Source organism: Monodelphis domestica, chromosome 8 (assembly GCF_027887165.1).
Source record: "Monodelphis domestica isolate mMonDom1 chromosome 8, mMonDom1.pri, whole genome shotgun sequence".
Classification (NCBI taxonomy): Eukaryota; Metazoa; Chordata; class Mammalia; order Didelphimorphia; family Didelphidae; genus Monodelphis; species Monodelphis domestica.
In genome coordinates, this window is record NC_077234.1 from 83,517,006 (window position 1) to 83,529,629 (window position 12,624).

At 39.0% G+C, this 12,624-nt stretch overlaps 1 protein-coding gene across 1 annotated transcript in view; it reads right to left on the bottom strand.

Moving 5' to 3' along the window:
- PIKFYVE (phosphoinositide kinase, FYVE-type zinc finger containing) overlaps positions 1 to 1,485 on the bottom strand; it is a 137,664-nt gene extending 136,179 nt beyond the window's left edge. The window contains exon 1 of the mRNA XM_056806989.1: positions 1,413 to 1,485. The gene's annotated coding sequence lies outside the window, so the exon portion shown is untranslated. The remainder of the gene's footprint in view (positions 1 to 1,412) is intronic.
- Positions 1,486 to 12,624: the final 11,139 nt, after the last annotated feature.

Here is a 12,624-nt window from a genome sequence, read left to right on the forward strand (position 1 = left end):
ATATTTTGTTAGTTATCCTGCTTAGAATTCAGTTTGTCATACTTTTAAAAGTGGTTTAGAGAGTTGTATTGAAAGAGCTGAGAAAAAAAAAAACTACTATTAATCTAAACCCAATGACCCCACCCAGGGTCCTGAGATATTTACCCTCTTTTGTCCTCTAGATTTAAGATGGACAAAGAAATGAATCTTTATGCCTCCAGGCAGACCCCAGTCAGATGACCACCTCAACCCACCAAATGCCTGAGGGACTAACACTCTAGGTCATGTCCACACCAGGACATAGCATCTAAAGAATATGATGTCATCTGGGGGACAGCCTTTCCACCCATGCTGTCCCCATGGAGGAACAGCCTTTCCATCCATGCTGTCCTCCCAAGGAACTGCTCCTCATCTTGCTGTTCCACCTTGCTATCCTCCTGGCCACTCTCAACATTACTTTCTAAATTAATAAATTTCTCTTTTTGTTTTTAAGCTAAGTTTTGGAGTCTTGTATGCTTGCAAAAGGTATCCTTCCCGAACCCCAAGGCTATCCTTTCCCTCCCATAACAATCACCAAAATTTAAAAATGTATTAATTGTTGTTTCTTTGGCTTCTGTTTGAATTTATTCTATTGTTAACTAATAAGACACATATAAAAAAGGAAAGTGAATCTATCTATCTATATCCTTGTAAAGATAGAAAGCATCGTCCCTCCCGCATCTTCAAGGGGGTTTTGCTAGTGTAGGTAGTTTTCTGTTAAGAATAAGTACTTGTGCCCTACCAAGGAGACAAGAGATGCAGATGGTGTCAAGAGTCAAGGTGCCTCTGAGCGGCATGATCTGGAATTGCTAGCCAAGGTGCAATCTGTGCCTAAGCCACCAAGTGGAGCCCTAAACTCCAATTTAACTGAACTGAAATGGACTGAATCAGCCAGTCTCCCACCTTAAAGCAAAACCTTCTCTGGGTCTTTGTGATGCTGTGGGCAGCCCTCTCAGTCTCCTCCGAGGGCTCTGCTGAGTTCCTCTCTACTCCATCTAGGATGTAGATTCAATCCTGTATGATATTTCATAAATTTGACTCATGCCCCTGTCACCATGGAAATCTAGAAGTCCCCAGTTGGAGGATAGAGACCCCAGGTTTTGACCTTGTCACCCCAGAGGTTTCCCCCTGAGGGAAGGTCCTGCTTACTGGTCTCTTTAGACTAACAATAGATATCCAGGTAGTTTGGGTGGAAATGGCTAATCCCATCAGAGGTTAAGTATCTTTTGTTCCTATGGTTTCTCCCCCTGGGCTAAAGTCCTTTACCTTAGTGGCTCAGCCCAGGACTTTTCCTTTCTTATGATTGTAAAGTTAATCAACTGTCCCTCTCATCCTAAACCCCCAGGTTTCACCTCGAAAGGTATTTAAGCTCCCCGACTTTGTCATTCTCTTACTTTTGGCATTCCCAGGAGTCTGTGACCAGAGCGGCCGGAGTTCAACCCTCGGACTCTGAGCAGTTGTGTGTAGGTAGCACGCAGCTCTGTGTCAAGGCCGACTATTGAGTAGTTCTGTGTTTTTTCCGGTCAACAAATTCCTCCCAAAAGTTGAAGAGGTGAGACTAGAGCTGGTGATCTGGATATGGGAATATCCAGCAGGAGACAAAAGGAGCTCCAGAAATTCTTAACTTTTAAGGTCTAATTTTTCTTCCCAAAGTTTGGGTGTGGCTAATGTGTGAAATATTTTGTATCAAGTGCAGTTAATATTGGTAACGAGATGCATTTTATTCTAGATATTAACTTGGCTATTTGAGGGCTATAATTTCACTTTTGTTTTTCAAGCTGTTAATATAGCAAGGTTTTCCTGAAACACATTCGAGTTCTGGAGTAAAGAAATTTCATTTTAGGATGGCAAACTACAGGCCTGACTGGTCATTGAATTGTTGTAAATGACAAAAAATATTGGGGAAAAGGCAATGCACCCCAACATTTTTAAACTGACGAATTTCCTCTCTAGGAGTGGCTTTAGCCTTAGGCCAAAGTGGTTTGAGGCAAGGCTAAGAGAAAGGCAAACTTGGAGCCAAAAGTAAATTAGAGTAAAAAGAAAAAGGAATTGTGGAGGTATTCAGAGTTAAAGGCAATTTTAAAGCTTTTCCTTAGTAACCCTAACTTTTCTGTTTGGAGAAAAAAAATGTTATGGGTTTTAGTTTGTGAAAAAGTAAAAGGGTCGTGGACTATAACCTGATATTTGGAATTTTTAAGAGTGCAACCATTACAAATAAATGAGTTTTTGTTTTAAAAGACCAGTGAATATTGATAACTAATTTTCCTTTTTAAGTGGAGAGAACTAATGGTTGTGTGATCATTATTTCTGATCATTGGCACATGACGGCTAATAAAGAAAGGAATTTGTCACCTGGGAAACTCCTAAGAAATTTCTAGGAATGCCCTGTATTTTGCCACCCCATTTCTGGAGTGTGGGTGAAGTGATTCAAACCTATTAAAGTTTTGCCTCAAGATATTTCTTAGGAGCCAAAAGCCTGGACAAGATTTTCCTGCAGCCTAGAATCTGAAGAAGACATCCGAAGGAGCCCCCAAGATACTGAATCCGCCCAAGTATTGTTTCTCATCATTTTCGTTGACTTTAGAAATATTTCTGTACCAGACATAAAACTGGCCATTTTATTTCCCCTGAGAATTATATTTACCCTGAGCAAAGTAGAGAACCTAGAAAGGACAGAGCTATTCCCCAGAGTTAGTTGAAGTAGGAAAGCTTAAAATAGTAGCATTTTACCTGGTTAAGAGGTTTGAAAGTAACATCTGTTAATTTGAGAATTTGCAGCAAAGATTCCAGAGTGCTAGGTTGTCTCAAAGTAGTATCAGAAGTCAGGAAAGAATGATGGAGACTAAAAATAATTGTTAATAATAGAAGGTAATTTTAAATTCTGAGCGTGATTAAAGAGAATGGCCATCTAAGGGTGAACTGGATGGGAAGATCATTGGGAAAAGAAATGCTATGGAGGAAATTGGTTATTGATAAACACAAGGGTGAATGGAAGGGCTAAGTTTCTGTCAGGTTCTACAGATGACTACTGATCATTGCCAATTTATGCATGGCATTAGTATTCTAAATTATGGGAGCTTTTCTCTTTCATTTTAAGTTACTTCCCACTTTTCTCCTGTTACTAGCAAATTTTCCGATGAAGGAAGCCTCAGGAAGGCAAGGCCTAGAAAATGAATGAGTAAGCAAATTCAAAGAGGTCCCTTTTCTTAAAAGGAAAAGTTTAGGTCATGAAGAAAATCTGGCAAAACATCAGTGCCAAAAAGGGGGGGAAGCCTTGCACATAAATAATAGATTCTTAAGCAGCATTTTTAATAAAACAAGGTTCTGAAAGAACACTGAATTGCTCCCTAGTACCAGCAAAGTTTATACATTTTGGAGCTTCAAGGCAGGAAACAATGAGATTAGAGAAAGCTTTTGTGCCTAAAAATACTAAAGAAATCGCCTATAGACTAGGCCTAAATTCAAGGGTAAATGAGCCCTCATTGCCAATGAATAAATACAAAACTAATTTAGTTAAGGCCAGAACTCAGTCAAATCAGGAGAATTATTTTAGCCTTTTTATTTACAGACTTTACATTAGCTGACTCAGTTGCAACATTTTTTTTTCATGCTAGGTAATAGTTAATAGAAGTAAAAAGTCTTAAGTGTTTAAGTGCAGGGTTATGGTTGTTAAGTAGTTAAAGGTGAATGAAAACAGTTTCAAAATCCCTAGCATCTCAATCTCCCCAAAGGGGTGTGTGTGAGGTGTATGAGAGGTTTTAAAATTAAGGAAAATTAGAAGCATTTTTAATCTTGAGAATTTTTGGAGTTCATTTCAATATTGAAACTTAAATTTGACTTTTAAAATTGTTTTGAAGCTGAAATTGTCATGCAGTTTTTAAAAATAAGATTTGGGGATTTTTGTAATAGAATATCTAGTAAAGAATTTTACTTAGTGCTAGACAATATTTTAATTTTGGCCACCCAACAGGAGGAAAGGCCATTTTCAGATTTACAAGTCCTGAATAACCTGTGATGTGGATTTTTGCCTTTATACTTCTATAGTTTGTAGGGTTGCTTTTTATGATTAATTTGGCATAGTAAGTAATCATTCTGATTAAGCTTGTAGCTCATATAATTTTGTAATTGCAGAAAAGATATTAATAGGGGTCAGTGACCAGAGCGGCCATAGTTCAATCCTCGAACTCTGTGCAATTTTGTGTGCACAGAGCGTGCAGCTCTGTAGAGGCCTACTAGTGCTGAACCCCTTTTGAGTGATTTTGACTATTTAATAGTTCTGTGTTTTTTCCCAGTCAGCAGGGGTGACCCTCATAGTTTAGGAAACAGACAGATATCTTAGATACAACCCATGGTAATAAGGCATAGCCTCTCTGTTCATCTCAGAACCTAAAGGATGATCCAAGAAGGATAATCCTCAGGGGACTTTCCCTTTCATATAGCAGGGTCTTATCCAGAGTTATCAAATGTTTTAGGGTTAGTAGTCACAAGGATCCAAAGAAGCAAAGGAATTTTCCTGCTTACAATTTGGCCTGATACACTGATAATTTGGGGGATACACATCCCATGCCAAGATGGAGAAAGAAATAGCAAACTACCACTCTAGTATCTTTGCCAAGAAAATCCCAAAACAACAACCACAGAAAATGTCTGACCCAAAGGAAAACACCCTTTAGTTATATTTAAATGAATGAAATAGAAGTTAAAAAGATATTCAAAACTCACTGACCAGTATTCCCATGAAAACTTTTAAAATTAAAATCCCTTACCTGTCTTGGAATCAATACTGTGTATTGGTTCCAAGGCAGAAGAGAGGTAAGGGGGTTAAATGACTTGCCCAGGGTCACACAGCTGGGAAGTCTGAGGCCAGATTTGAACCTAGGACCTCCCATCTCTAGGCCTGGCTCTCAAGACACTGAGCCACCCAGCTGCCCCCTATTAAATATCTTTTAAAGTTATTAGGAGTAGTTGTTTAAAAAACAACCTGATGCCCTATATGATTAGCCTGGATCTATGAACATTTGCTTATTTTTCATGGTTACAACTGAAAAACTGTTAGTATTTTACAAAATGGTAGACATAACAGTGTCTACTTGCAGAATCTGAGTAAAACATGCATGCAAAGGAAAATCAAGGAAGCATATTTTTTTTAAGGAAGCCTATTTCCTTGCTATTTCTTCAAAGTCAATGGTAGAAAAGTGCTTCTTAAACCAATCCTTGAAGTTGTAAACCTTAAAATTTCTTAGACTTATAAATGTTGGAAATTTCACCATTGGGAAATTTCATACTTGGAAAATTTCTTACTGATAGTGTATTGGAATGTGAACCCCATTGGCATGGGAGGTTCCTTCTCCTCCCTTCTTAAGATTACTTTAGGACAGAAACCTTTTGCTGAACAATGGAAAGGGCTTTGACCTATGCTTAAGCACAGAACAGGAATTTCTTTGAGTCATGATTGATTTTAGAATTGATACAATAGAGATACTTGGAATGACAGAATCAGGTCTTGGAAAATACAATCTCCACCCCACTCAGTCCTAACAGGATTTAGGAAGGGCTGCAGCATAGATCAAAATTTAATTATTTGAGAATATGACCTCCAACAGACATGTGCAAAGCCACAGACTTCTGGGCGCTCCTGGGTTAAACTAGAGCCTCCATTGGCACAGGGAAAATGATGGACAGTGATTGGTAGATGTGAGAACTGAGGGGAGGGAACTTGGATGGTTTCCTTAAAGAGAGAGGGGTCTGAGGACTGGGGGTTGGTTGGAGAGTTTTGGCTCTGAGTGGTTGGAGTGTGTTCTGAGAAGCTTGCTCTGAAGGAAGCTGAAGGTGGGGGCCTCTGAGACTGTTTCTCCATTTTGGTCACGTGAGTAATAGGGACTGATCTCTTTTCTTTGCCCCAGCTATCTAAGGGCTTGGGCCCTTTGGCCCAGCCTAAACAGAAGGGGTATTTAAGCCCTATTCCCTTCTCCCCTTTCTCTCTCCCTCTCTCTTTCTATCTCTAATTCCTTTCTTCCTCCTGTTTGTAATTAAACTCTATAAAAGGTTGACGGCTGACTTGAGTTTTCATTTAGGAATTACATAGCTGAATTCCTTGGCGACCTTAAATTAATATATATCAGTCTTTTAAAGTGATTTCCTTGTCACAAAGTCAAAGGATTCAAGATAAGTGGCCACCTAGATTTTTGCCTAGCAACAGCCCGGTACAATCTTCCCCACCTCCCATCAACTTTTGACATGATATTCTACCTTCTTAGAATCATATGTCTTGTGGGGTGCAAAGGTGTACCCCTGGGGTTCAGGAAGGATACATTATGCAACACTCCAAAACTTAGCTTAAAAGTAAAGAGATTTATTAGTAATGTTGAATTTTTGGCCAGCAAGACATCGTGAGTGGAGCAGGAGGTTGCTCCCCCAATGCCTCCATTCTGGGGTTTTTATATTCTTTACAGCAGTGGGGACATGACTCTGGAGGGGGGGTTGGGGGAGGGGGGGTTAGTCCAAGGGCATGGGGATGGTTCTCATGATTTGGAGGATGAATGAGGTGTGTCTCTTTGTCCATCTCAATTCCATGGGGCAATCAAAGGAGGGTAACCCCCAAGGGCCAATGTTTTGGGTTGGGAGTGCTGAGGGCCTAATGGAGCAGAGGAATTTCCCTGATAATAGTTTACCTGAGTTTCTGGGGGTACCATGCCCATGCCATATCTGACATGTAAAACCCAGTGGAAATGCATGTTGGTTGCGGGGGGGGGGGGGGGAGGGAGGGAAAGAATATGAATCACATAACCATGGGGAAATATTCTAAATTAATTAAATTAAAAAAATTTTTTTAAAGAATCAGATCTATAAATGAGAGCTGGAAAGGATCTCAGGCTAAATAGTTGGACTAAATAGTCCAATGTCTTCATTTTGGAGATAAAGAACCTGTGGCCCAGTGAGGTTAAGAAATGGCTTACTTAACACATCAGAGGTAGGATTTAAACCCCAATCTTTTGACTCTAGAGCCAATGTACTTTACATTGTATTCAACTGCCTTTTCTTATTTTTCCCTCATTTTTTCTTGTCTTGCAAAACAGACATCCATATTGGTCATTGTTGTAAGAGCACATTCATACCTAACTAAGACCCCAAAATAAAACCGTAAACACACAGATGTGAAGAATGACTCTTTAGCAGAGTAAGCTGAAGATCCTGAGTTCCATCCTTAAAAGGAGGGTGTGATACAGTGGAGAGAAGCTTCTGGAGACAAGAGTCACTTGACTTGGGCTTGGCCCCACCTGACTGACCTGACATTATTCAGTCTGAAACTGTTAGCCTGAGATTAGTGAGATTTAAAATGGTTGAGATCTTAAACTGTAGTGATTAAAATAGTGGAAGATATAAATTGTGATAGATATAAGAGAGGGTGAGTAAATTTTACCGCAGAAATATGTTTCACTACAGTGTCTTGGGTTTTAAAATCAAATATAAGGTGGTCCCCAGGGAAATATTCCCAATTATTCAAATACCCAAGTCAATTGGGTTTTATAGAGATTTTAATTAACAATACAACGAGTAATCAAAGAAAGAGAGAGAAAGAAAGGAATAAGTATGAAGGGCCTCAAGCCAATATGGCCTAGACCTGAGTCTTAAAAGAGAAATCAGTCAGTTTTTTAACACTCACCACAAGGTCTGACTAAACAAGGATTCTAGTGACACCAGGCCAGCGTCCTTCCTCAAAGAGTCTTCCAGCCAGAGATTGTTTCAAAGGGCCTCTCTCAAGAGCCTCCAGAGCTCCTACCCCAGAGGGACAGAGCCCCTCAGAGGAGCTCCTCAAGGAGCTCTCCTTCAGAATGAGAGTCAGAAATCGAGATCTCTTGCTCCTCTCTTAGCTCTTATTTTTAAGGGCAAAATCTCCTCTGTCACCTCCCCTAAGTCCTTACATCTACCAATCACTGTAGATGTTTCTAAAGGACTGCCCATTTTGAATTCACAGCTGAGTAGTTTTAATCTCTTTAGTAAGTCAGAAAAAAATGCTGCTGTGTGGACAAATTTCATTAAGAAAAAACCTCTGAATAAGTTATCACCCTTTTAGGTTTAAGTATTTTATAAGTTGCCCCACCTATATGGGTACCTAGCATCCCATTGTATCAATTTTAAAAACAGGCATGACTCAAAGAACTTCCTGTCCTTTCCATAAGCATGGGTCAAAGCACTTTCATTGTTCAGCAAGGAGTTTTCTGTCCTAAAGCAGTCTTAAGTAGGGTGGAGTAGGGATATTCCCAAGGCAAGGAGTTTTCACATTCAAGTAGAATTCTCACTATCTGCTAGGGAATTTTTTTAAGTAGAAGATTCCCCAATGGGGAAATTTCCAACATTCATAAGTCTGAGAAATTTTAAGGTTTACAGATTCCCTTTAGGGTGGATTCTCCAGGAACAGGGAACAAGTACAAGCTTTGGGGTCTCCAATTTACAAGCTGGTCCTAAAACTTGGGGTTCATCAGATCTTACTAGGGTACAAGTTGGAGGTTTCTAGATTCCATTTTGACACTCTGAAACTTAGCTTAAAAATAAAAAAAAGAGAAATGAATTAATTTGGAAGATAATGTTGAATCTGGCCAGGAGAGCAGCATAGGTGGAAGCCTGCCTTCTAGGTGGGACAGCATGGGTGGAAGAGCTGCTCCTTGGGAGGACTGCATGAATGGAGAAGCTGTCCCTAGATGCCATCAATTCTAGGGATTTTATACTCTTTACTACAGTGGGGACATGACTCTGGAGCAAGGGGTTGGGGGAGGGGGGAGGTTTGCCCGAAAGCATGGGGGGTGGACCTCATGATTTGGAGGGCAGATGATGAAGTGTGTCTCTTTATCCATCTCAATTCAATGGGGCAATCAAAGGAAGTTGTCCCTACAGGTCAGATGTTTTGGATTGGGAGTCCTGAGGGCCTAAGGGAGCAAAGGAATTTCCCTGATAATAGTTTTGCTTGAGTTTCTGCAGGTATGATGCCCATGCTATAATGTTTAACTCAAAACTCAATACTTAGACATATGTTTAGTCTCATAGACTTGGATATTCCTTCCAACAATGCAGATTTTAACCTATCCTTTCCAAACATCTTGTGTGACACTTGTCAGTGATGTCCTTTAAATTCTCCACTTTGAGACCATCTAATTGCTGAGGGAGGCTTTCTCTTCATATAGAATTGTTTATAGCATAATTATTTGGCAGCTACATGATGAAATGTTAAATCACTGAACCAGGGGTCAGGACATCCTGAATTCAAATCTAACCTCAGATATTTAATAGCTCTGTAACCTTGGGCAAGTTGCATCTGTTTGCCTCATTAACTATTTGCCTCATATCTTTCAGGATTGTTATGTGAATCAAAAGAAATAATCTGTGAAAATAATCACTTAAAATTATTGACTTTACTTTTAAGTTTTTTTTCTTTATTACAAATGGAGCTATAAGTTTCTTGAATCTTGCTTCTGTAAGTTTTAACCAGTTTATGTAACGAAGAAAAAAATCTGAGATAAAAATAAACCATCAATATTATAGCAAAAGATTACATTTTCTGGATTTTTTTTATCTCAGACATGTCAAAGACCTACAAAAGTACTTGTTTTTCATGGGCTACAATTTTTCCACTTGTAACTTTGTCTAATCAATCTTTCTTGAAAAGTAATATTTCATTGGATAGCATTTTCAAATCACTTTTATTTCTTTGTTTTTCAAATAAATAACTAAATAGAAAAATGTGACCATATATTAGCAGTTGATCTCACCACTTTATGAAGAGGGAATGGAGGGACTATTTAAAGGCTTAGCAAAAACTATTTATAAACATGTTAATGGCAGAATTAACTAAAAAACTTTCTTGTCTTATAGACATGAATAATTACACATCTTTTTGGCATTTTAAGGTTTAAAAAATACTCTAGAGATATAATTATCCTTTAGTCAATCAATAAATATTCAGATCTTGAAATGTGGCAGGACTGTACAAGGCTCTGGGAAATCCAAATAAGTGAAACAATCTCTACTTATAATGAGCTTCTTTATACTACACTAATGAGGATAACAATAAGTACATAGAAAAATAGACATACCATAAATATAAAGTGAATGAATGAAAATATTAAGCAACTACTGCTAGTCACCTTCCATAGTGCTGGAGATAAAAAGAGAAACAAAAGATGTTTCCTGCCTTTAAGGAGCTCACAATCTAAGTAGGCTTTGGAGAGAAGAACCTAAGCTTCATTCAGAAAATAACACTTGAACTGCACCTTAAAGGAAGAGGAATTCTGAGGCAGGGAGAGTTAAGGAAGGAAGAGCATTTCAGACATAGAGGATTGCCAATGCCTCTCTGAGAAGGGAGAATGAGGTACAGAGAGATTAGTTTAGATGAACCACTGTGTCCAGGATGAAGAATAATGTCCAACAAGCCTGGAAAGATATGTTTCTTATATCATCATAGCCATCCCTAGTATCCTCTTCTTCACTCTGTGATAGAGGCTGGCACTTTCCCTAGGGTACATTCCCTTTCCCTTTTTATTTTTTTTTAAAACAACTCCCTTCCTATTTTGAAGGAGCCATCCCATAGTACAGGTGGTGTTTTTTTAGAGAGAGAAAAAAAATTAGCCCAACTGATAAATATATATTGAAAAGTCTGAAAACATGCAATAAATAGCACTTATGGACCTCCCACCTCTTCAAGGAAGTAGGTTGAACACATCCTCTTAATATCTCTTCATTTAGTCTGTGAATTTTAAAAGTCTCCATCTTGGTCTAGCACCTAAAAATTGTGCACACCCACACTACACGGGCATGTGCTAGTCAATGACAAATCAGAAATAACTAACTGCCCACCTGGGCTGTCCTAAGCCAAGCTAGAGCCAACCATTGGCACTTGTGAGACACAGGAAGTGAGGTAGGGAACAGCCTCTGGAATTTGAGAACTTCCTGTAGAGAGGAGGAGACGCCAGGTCGGGTTAGAAGCTTGAACAGAGAGGAGGCCCGCAGACAGCTTCCCTTCAGATCGGTCACAGTCAAGGACTGATTCCTTCCACCTTGGCCCTTTGGGCCTAAACTCCCTCTGCCTTGGTCAGAGGTTGAGTAGCCCCTTTCCCTTTTCTCCTCTCTCCTTCTCTCCCTCTCCTTTCCCTACTCCCATTGTGATTAAACCTCCATAAACTCCATTCTGACTTGAGTGTTTCATTTTAGGAATTTCATAAGTAAATTCCTTGGCGGCCATTGTTCAATATTATAACAATCTTAAAAGGTGAAATTTTCACTACAACAAGTCCTTAATTTTTTTTGTTGCATTCAATTTTGATCTCTTGGTGTATAGTTGTTCTTTCCAATTATTGTTGTAGTTACTGTATATGTATATTATTGGGTTTACTTCACTCTGTATTAGTTCATATATAGCTCTTTTCATGCTTCTCTGTATTCACCACAACACATCACTTCTTAAAGCACAGTAATATTTCATTACATTAATGTACCCTGATTTATTTAGATATATCTGTACCCTAGTACATGGTTAAAATTTGCAAAAGTTCCATATCATACTGAGAAAAATTTAAATTCTTTTATGGTCCCTTAATACTGTGTATTACTTCCAAGGCAGAAGAGTGATAAGGGCTAGGCAATGGGGGTTAAGTGACTTGCCCAGGGTCACACAGCTAGGAAGTGTTTGAGGCCAGATTTGAACCTAGAACTTCTCATCTCTAGGCCTGGCTCTCAATCCACTGAGCTACCCAGCTGCCCTTTACAGTCCCTTTTAAAAAGATGCCATAAATTTTAAAACTCTAGTTTTTTCGGTATTATCCCTTTTATCTTTCTCCTAGCCCACTGCCCTAAGGTCTAGGCCTTTCTTTATGTCTCAATCCCAGACACACTTGAATGGAGATAACTTCCTTTGTTAGTATTATAGTCATAAACAAAGGGCAGCTGAATTTTAAAAGAGACAGAGAGAAAGCTATCATCTACCAGAAATCAGGGATAAAACTAGGCAGCCAATCATCTTGGAGTATGGTACTAATAGCTGGGAGATATTGAAAGATACAGAAGAAGGCCTTCATCCAGTAGACCTTCCAATGAGCTTTTGGCAGAGCACAGGCAAGAATCACAGATAACAAAAAGAGATCTGGTTTTCTGTCTTCACCAGTGAAGGGAGTGAGATCAGGGATCCATGGAAGTATGTATGTGTGTGTACTTCATACATGGGAATAATGTACTTTTATGATCTCCATTTTTCAGATGAGTAAACTGAGACAGGCAGAAATTAAGTGATTTGCCCAGCATTGCAAGAATCCTGCACTGGTCACTTCTCAATCCTCTAGGAAACTTTATAAGACTTTAGTCAGGGTCAAGGATGTGCTGGTAAATGTTAACCACCAGCTCTTTCTCTCAAAAAACAAACAACCCATAACATTTTTTAAATCACTTTCTTAAATCTAAACAATAAACAAAACACTAAATCAAGCTGATTTGTAGCATTTGCTGATTTCAGAGATAAAACGGCTCACTTTGAAACTTTAGCAATGACTCACTAGGAACTGACTCCAGCACATTCCTGGTAAGAGTCCATTTGTTGACCTATAGTCTAGGGAGAATTTCCAC